The sequence below is a fragment of the Cnephaeus nilssonii genome (genome assembly GCF_951640355.1).
Source record: "Cnephaeus nilssonii genome assembly, chromosome: 20".
Taxonomy (NCBI): domain Eukaryota; kingdom Metazoa; phylum Chordata; class Mammalia; order Chiroptera; family Vespertilionidae; genus Cnephaeus; species Cnephaeus nilssonii.
The window spans coordinates 9,956,775-9,964,097 of record NC_137091.1 but is presented as its reverse complement, the minus strand read 5'-3'; the positions used below and the strand labels follow the sequence as shown (position 1 = coordinate 9,964,097).

The window sequence follows — 7,323 nt, the reverse complement described above, 5'->3', positions numbered from 1 at the left end:
TCTAGAGTTCAGAGCAAAGGTCCAGGTTGGGGATATACATTTAAGAGTCATCAACCTAGAATGGTATGTAGAGCAATGAAGCTGGATGAGAACACTCAAGAAGAATGAGAAGATAGAGAAGGGGACAGGGAAAACAAAGAATGAGTCATCAGCAAGTAAGAGGAAAATAGGTGAGTGTGGTGTTCTGGAAAGCAAGAAAATGTTTCGAGGAGAAAGAAATAATCAATTGTGTTAAAAGCTTCTGAAAGATTAAGAAGGATAAAGACTGTATATTGACCATTGGTTAAAGCAACATGGATATCATTAATGACGTTGACAAGAGGATATTCTGTGGAGTCGTAAGCATGAAAATATGATGAGAGGAAAGGGATTGTAGATAGGGAAGATAGCCCATGCTCCAGTTTAAAGGGGAGGAGAAATGGGACAGTATTTGGAAGGGAAAGTAAAGTCAAGAGACAGTTTTTTAGATGGGAGAAATAACAGCTTGTTTATTTGCTGATGGAAGTGATCCAGGAGAGAGAGGAGAATGGTTATAGTGATGGAAAGGTGCACACAAGTGGAATAGTTGGCCAAAATTTGGAGCAATACAATTTCATCCTCATGCAGATTGGTGGGGGGATGATATTCTGGGACTTTGTGGATATTGTCCTGTTGTTTTTATTTTCTCAGAGAACTAGGATGGGGAAAGAGTTATGGAAAGTATAGAGATGGGGGAGAAGATATGGAATAGCCATCTGAGACTGAGGATGGCGAAAGGGTTACGGAAAATTTGAAGAGAGAGGAGAAGGTATAAAATAGCCATTTATGAGGATGGTTTAGGGTAATGTAAGAAGGATTGTTGAGTGACATCGATGGCCTTTTCAAAGTGAGTGCTCACAGTTGGTTTAGACATGCGAGTTCTCCAGCCATGTCCAGTGGCTGCACTGTGCTGGCATTGGTGGGGAGTTGGATTTAGTCAAGGCTTGTGTTCTGTCAGGAAAGTGCACTGAAGTAAGAGAGGGGAAAGGGAACCAATGGTACATTCAAAGGAGTGATTATAATAATGGGCCATGGAATCTAAGGTGGATGAGAGGTGAAACAAGGGCATGAGAGGAATAACTGAGATAAGGAGGACATGCTTTTAAGAGGAAAAAAAGTCATTTAGAACTTAGCATGTTGGGAGTACTATCAGTAATAATAATGAGAACAGGTAGGAGCAAGGTTAGAGAGTGATAGTGGCCATATGACTTTGATGAGGTTAGCATAATCTTCTTAACATCAGAATCAAAGCTGGGGAGTTTTAGGAAGGAGGGCAGCAGAGTGGTCTGGAAATAGCAATGAGGAACAAGGAGGACACCTACTCTTCTGTGGGATGTGGGAGAAAAACAGCCAACTCTTTCGAGGGCTGCAGAGGAAGCAGTGTCCTCAAAGGAGTCCTAGGTTTCTCTTAGAGCAGGAAGGTGAAGAAAAAAATTCACACTTTATAAAAAGAGAGATTTTGTTGATATTGATCATGAATTCTTGGGGGTTTCAGGAGGTGGAGGTAGGAAATGGGGTCAGAAAAAGGATGTACAGGGCCCTTTGGGATGAAATGCAAGAGATAAGGAACTGACCTAGGATCCTGGGCTACTTACTTGACTCACATAAATCAGGATAAAGGGAATAATGATAATGATAATGGTGATTTCAAAGTAGATGTTGGTGGCTAAACTGTGAATACCAGGGGTTGTGAAGGATTTGCCAGGAAAGTCTAAGGTGCCCCATCTTTACTCATAGCAGTGACGATGTGGAGGCCAGGGGAGGTGTGCTGTCTTATCCAGAGCACCTGAAATTCTAGACTTTGAGAAACCATCCTGGGATAAATAGTATCACCACTTCTGCTAAGGATATAAAGCCTTTGGAATCAGCTTGGCCAAAGAAACAGGAGTTTTGATTAAAGGAAGAAGAGTGAAATGGTGGAGCCTGAAACACTGAAGGGCAGGGTGGTTCTGCAGAGGATTTTACAGGGGTTCCTGGATGCTGACCCAGATGACAAGAAGGCTAGAGGTACTCCATTGGAGTTGTTGCAGTGACTCAAGGATGCTGTTAGATGCCATCTTTCTGTAGAACTTCAATCTACTATCTATTGCCTCATGGTTATAAGAAGGCTGCTGCATATCTAGGACTCACACCCAAATTCCAGATAGGAAATGGGGGAAAAGTTTATAGGTGAAGGGTATGTACATCGTATGAAGCAAAGATGCAGGAATACTTATAATCTTCCAAGTTATCAGGTCTTGTGGGTTGATCTGAGAAAAGCACCTCCCCTCCTTTGTGATTTAGCTAACTACCATCCTCTCTTTCAAGGTTCAGCTTAAGTCAGTGTAAGTTAGGCTGAGTTAGGTGCTCCAGGTCTGAGTATTTACAGCCTGTGATAGAGTGCATTGACCTCCCCAATTCTCCTGTCTTTGTATTCATGCCCTGTGCCATGAGTCTGATTCTGGTCTTAGCCATGAAACGCGCTTTGACCAATAGGACATTTTTAAGCAGAGGCATAAAAACCCCTTGTGCTGTTAGGTGTGCTCTTCCTCTTGTGTCTGAGCCACTGCCATGAGGGTGAGAGACACATGAAGCAGAGTTGAATCATCATATTGGGGCTATCCTAGATCAGCCCCGCCACCTCCCAAACAAAAGGCACCCAACCAAAATCAGCAGAACTGTCTAGGCAACCACCCGATACTGAGAAATTAACAGTTATTGTATAACACTGAAATTATGTGGTTGGTTGTTACTCAGCATTACTGTAGCATTAGATAATTAATAGAGTCCCTTGGGCATAGCTCTGTCACAAGTGTTAGCCCTGTCTCTCCAACTAATGGTGGGGAGTCCCTTTAGGAAGGGCCTTTTTTCACAGGAGGATGCTAAGTGAAAGCTTGTGAAAGGAATGAATGAATGAACCTTTGTTCAGTCTTTAAGAAGGAACTTTAATGCTTTGCTCACAGCAGGTGCAGAGTTCCTCATAACCAAACAGTGTAATCAAATGAACCCACCCACAGAAAACCTGGTTCAACAAGATATGTGAAGCTACAATATAAATAAATTCTCATCACAGATTAAGGTGCTTTTCTTCCTCAAGTACAATGGTCATTTCTTAAACATAGGGTACTCTATTTTATATTCTATTAATACTGAATAGATTAGTTCACAGGTAATCTAAATCCTATAAGTACACTTTAAGGGGTAGAGTGTAAATAAGTGGATATGACTCAGTCTAGATATCCTTACTATTATCTTCAGTACACAATACCAAACCATTATTGATATTTCCTAATAAAGTCAAGAAACTTGAATTGCTTTTAAAAATGATATTATTTATATTAACATAAAAAATAAAAAGAGAATTTTTACTAGGTTCTGCAGAGGAAAATATATCTAGTAGCCTAGCCAAGTATGGGGTGGGATGGTCAGAACATCATTCTTTTTATTTTATTTTTTTATTTTTAAATATATTTCTTTATTGATTTCAGAGAAGAAGGGAGAGGGAGAGATAGAAACATCAATGATGAGAGAGAATCATTGATTGGCTGCCTCCCGCACGCCCCCACTGGGAATCGAGCCCACAACCCAGGCATGTGCCCTTGGCCGGAATCGAACCTGGGACCCTTCAGTCCACAGGCTGACGCTCTATCCACTGAACCAAACGAGCTAGGGCGAGAACATCATTCTTATAAAAGGTCAGCAATTGGTTCTCTGCTTCTCCTGTTCAACAGCCGCATCTTTGCACAGTGCCAGCTGTAAACCTCAGACACGATGGTGAAAATCAGAGTGAACGGATTTGGTCATATTGGGTGCCTAGTCACCAGGGCTGCTTTTAACTCTGGCAAAGTGGATATTGTCACCATCAGTGACCGCTTCATTAACCTCAAACACATGGTCTACATCAGGCATCCTCAAACTATGGCCCGCGGGCCACATGCGGGTGTTTTTGCCGTTTTTTTTTTTGTTTGTTTTTTTTTTACTTCAAAATAAGGTATGTGCAGTGTGCATAGAAATTTGTTCATAGTTTTTTTAAAACTATAGTCCGGCCCTCCAACGGTCTGAGGGACAGTGAACTGGCCCCCTGTTTAAAAAGTTTGAGGACCCCTGGTCTACATGTTCCAGTATGATTCTACCCATGGCAAGTTCAAAGGTACAGTCAAGGCTGAGAACGGGAAGCTTGTCATCAATGGAAAGTCCATCTCTATCTTCCAGGAGCGAGATCCCGCCAGCATCAAATGGGTGATGGTGGTGCTGAGTATGTGGTGGAGTCCACCGGTGTCTTCACTGCCACAGAGAAGGCTGGGGCTCACTTGGAGGATGGAGCCAAGAGGGTCATCATCTCTGCCCCTTCTGCAGATGCCCCATGTTTGTGATGGTGTGAACCATGACAAGTATGACAACTCCCTCAAGATTGTCAGCACTCCCTCCTGCACCACCAACTGCTTGGCCCCCCGGCCAAGGTCATCCATGACAACTTTGGCATCATGGAGGGACTCATGGCCACCGTCCATGCCGTCGCTGCCACCCAGAAGTTTGTGGATGGGCCATGTGGCGTGATGGCCGAAGGTCTGCCCAGAGCGTCACCCCTGCTTCTCCTGGAGCTGCCAAGGCTGTGAGCAAGATTATCCCTGAGGTGAATGGGAAGCTCATTGGGATGGCCTTTATTGTCTCCACCCCCACTGTGGATCTGATCTGCCACCTGGAGAAAGCTGCCAAATACGATGACATCAAGAAGCAGGCATCAGATGGTCCCCTTAAGGGCATTCTGGGCTATACTGAGGACCAGGTTGTCTCCTGTGACTTTAACCGTGACACAGTGGATCCGTCTTCAATGCTGGAGCTGGTATTGCCCTCAAGGACCACTTGTCAAACTCATTTCCTGGTATGACAGTGAATTTGGCTATAGCAACAGGGTGGTGGACCTTATGGTCCACATGGCCTCCAAGGAGTAAGAGCCCCCTGGACCACCAGCCCCATCAAGAGGAAGAGAGACCCTCAGCTGCTGGAGAGTCCATGCCTCACATCGGACCTTCAACACACTGAGAATCTCCTGACCTCCACAGTTTCCATCCCAGAGCCCCTGAGGAAGGGGAGGGGCTTGGGGAGCCCTACCTTGTCATGCACCATCAATAAAGTTCACTGTACCCCCTCCCAAAAAAAGGTCACTGATCACATGTATAGCATATTTTAGGGATACTGAACAAATTAATTTTGCTAAAGAAGAGGGTTTCTGCAGAGAAATAGTAAAAAAGGCTGGGAGTAACTAATATGTTATGTGCCAATTATATCTAAATTTTCTTAAAAGGCAGGGTATGGCAGGGAATTATGAAGCCAAATACATGGAAATCTGAATATAAGATCAGGGGCATTTTAAAATTATATTTTACTCAGCAGGAATGTTATAACTTTTGATCAAGGGAATGACAGTATGGTATGGGAAGGTTTTTTGCAGAAACATGCTTAATAGTCATATTAAATAATTTAATACCAAAATACTATTATGCAGATACTATTCCCATTTATTTCTAAATCTCATGTCTCATTAAAGTCTGGATTTATGCTGGATACGAATGACCAAGGAATTATTTTGAGTTCATAGGTTTGCTCTTCTCTTCCTGTCAGTCATTTAGCATATTGTCCATTCATTGGGAGTCCATGAATTATCCCCCCCCCCTCCACATCCTGCTGGTCCAGTTCTGTGAAAAACTAATTATAGCCAGGGGTGAAGGTCAAGAGTAAGAATGAATGAGACTCCATGTAGCCAAAACCAGAATCAACATTGGGATAAACTGTTCTAAGTGCCTTTTCCAAGAGCACATCTCACCTGAGTTGTGGTAGCATTTACCTTCTGGGTGTGAAGGTGTCATTTTGCCCTTGAAAGGTGTTTCATAACCCATTAATTTTATTTGCCACATGGGTGTCACTATTTGTTCTTATTCGAGTTGAACTTAGATCAGGAAGTATAAATATCCAAAATTTTATGTCCTGTTAGTGATAGAAAAATGTCTTTTCACACTCCATTCCTCTATACCTGTTTTCTCTAGAATGTTCTCCTCTCCACCTTACCCCATTCCACCTTACAAACTTCTAGTCAGCCTTCTAAACCTTATTCAAACATGCCCACATAAACAAAAACTCTTTAAGACCAAATAGCTTAAGAATAAATGTATTGATAATTTTTAAGTTTCTTTCCAGCTCCAAAATGTAAGGGTTCTCTGCTTGGAAAGCAGTTTAGATCATATATAACTTTTGGAGGTCAGAGGCTCAGCGGTGAGCATCGACCCATGAACTAGGAGGTCACAGTTCCATTCCCAGTCAGGGCACATGCCCTGGTTGTGGGCTCGATCCCCAGTGGGGGGCCTGCAGAAGGCAGCCAATCAATGATTCTCTCTCATCATTGATGTTCCTATCTCTCTTTCTCCCTCTCCTTTCCTCTCTTTGAAATCAATAAAAAATATTTTTAAAAAAGAATAATTAAAAAAAAATCTGGACATACTATAAACTTGGATATACTCGATGTTGTATATACTATACATACTGGATAAACTTTATATTTTCTGTTCATTTGCTGGTGTTTAAATTTGCTGGTGATTTCTTCATGCCCTTGCATTGTTTTCCTGGTATTTTCCCAGTCTGATGCATTTGGAGAAAGGAGGTCAGTGTAGGTGCTATTCTGACCCAGGTCACTTACTTGCTGTCAGATCTTTGGCAAGTCTTGCCCTAGGTCTCCATGACCCACAGCTGTCGCAGAAGAGTAACACTTGCCTTTGTGGGTCAGTGAGGAGGGAAACACAAGACCCAGACAACAAAGCCTTTTAAAAAGTTAAAAGTCCTACTTGGGGCCCGGGCTAGTGTGGGTCAGTTGGTTGGAGCATTGTCAACTCTTTTTATTTATATTACATTCAAGCTACCCGTAGTCATGGCCACACTTGAGACCTTAGATTCACACCCAGTCCTTTGTAGTAAAGAAGACTGTTGGTGCCTGGCCGGCATGGTTCAGTGGTTGAGCATCCACCCATGAACCAGGTCTCAGTTCGATTCCTGGTCAGTGTACGTGCCCGGGGTTGTGGGCTCAATCCCCAGTGTGGGGTGGGGTGTGCTGGAGGCAGCTGATCGATGATTGTCTCCCACCATTGATGTTTCTCTCTCTCTCTCTCTTCCTTTCTGAAATCAATAAAAATATATTTAAAAAAAATAAGACTGTTGGATTTTCATTGATAGATCTCTACCCCAGATGTCTGTAGGTTTACGTGGGGTTATTTGTTGCCTCTCAAGAAGGATCTTCCAGGCTTCCATGCAGAGATTATAAAGCCTGGTGGATAGCGT

The 7,323-nt window shown here is 42.9% G+C and overlaps 1 pseudogene across 1 annotated transcript; it reads left to right on the top strand.

The window, feature by feature from the left end:
• Positions 1-3,768: 3,768 nt before the first annotated feature.
• On the top strand, positions 3,769-4,949 carry LOC307092265 (glyceraldehyde-3-phosphate dehydrogenase-like; annotated as a pseudogene). Its single transcript has 2 exons — positions 3,769-3,891; positions 4,105-4,949. The product of its transcript is annotated as a glyceraldehyde-3-phosphate dehydrogenase-like (transcript).
• Positions 4,950-7,323: the final 2,374 nt, after the last annotated feature.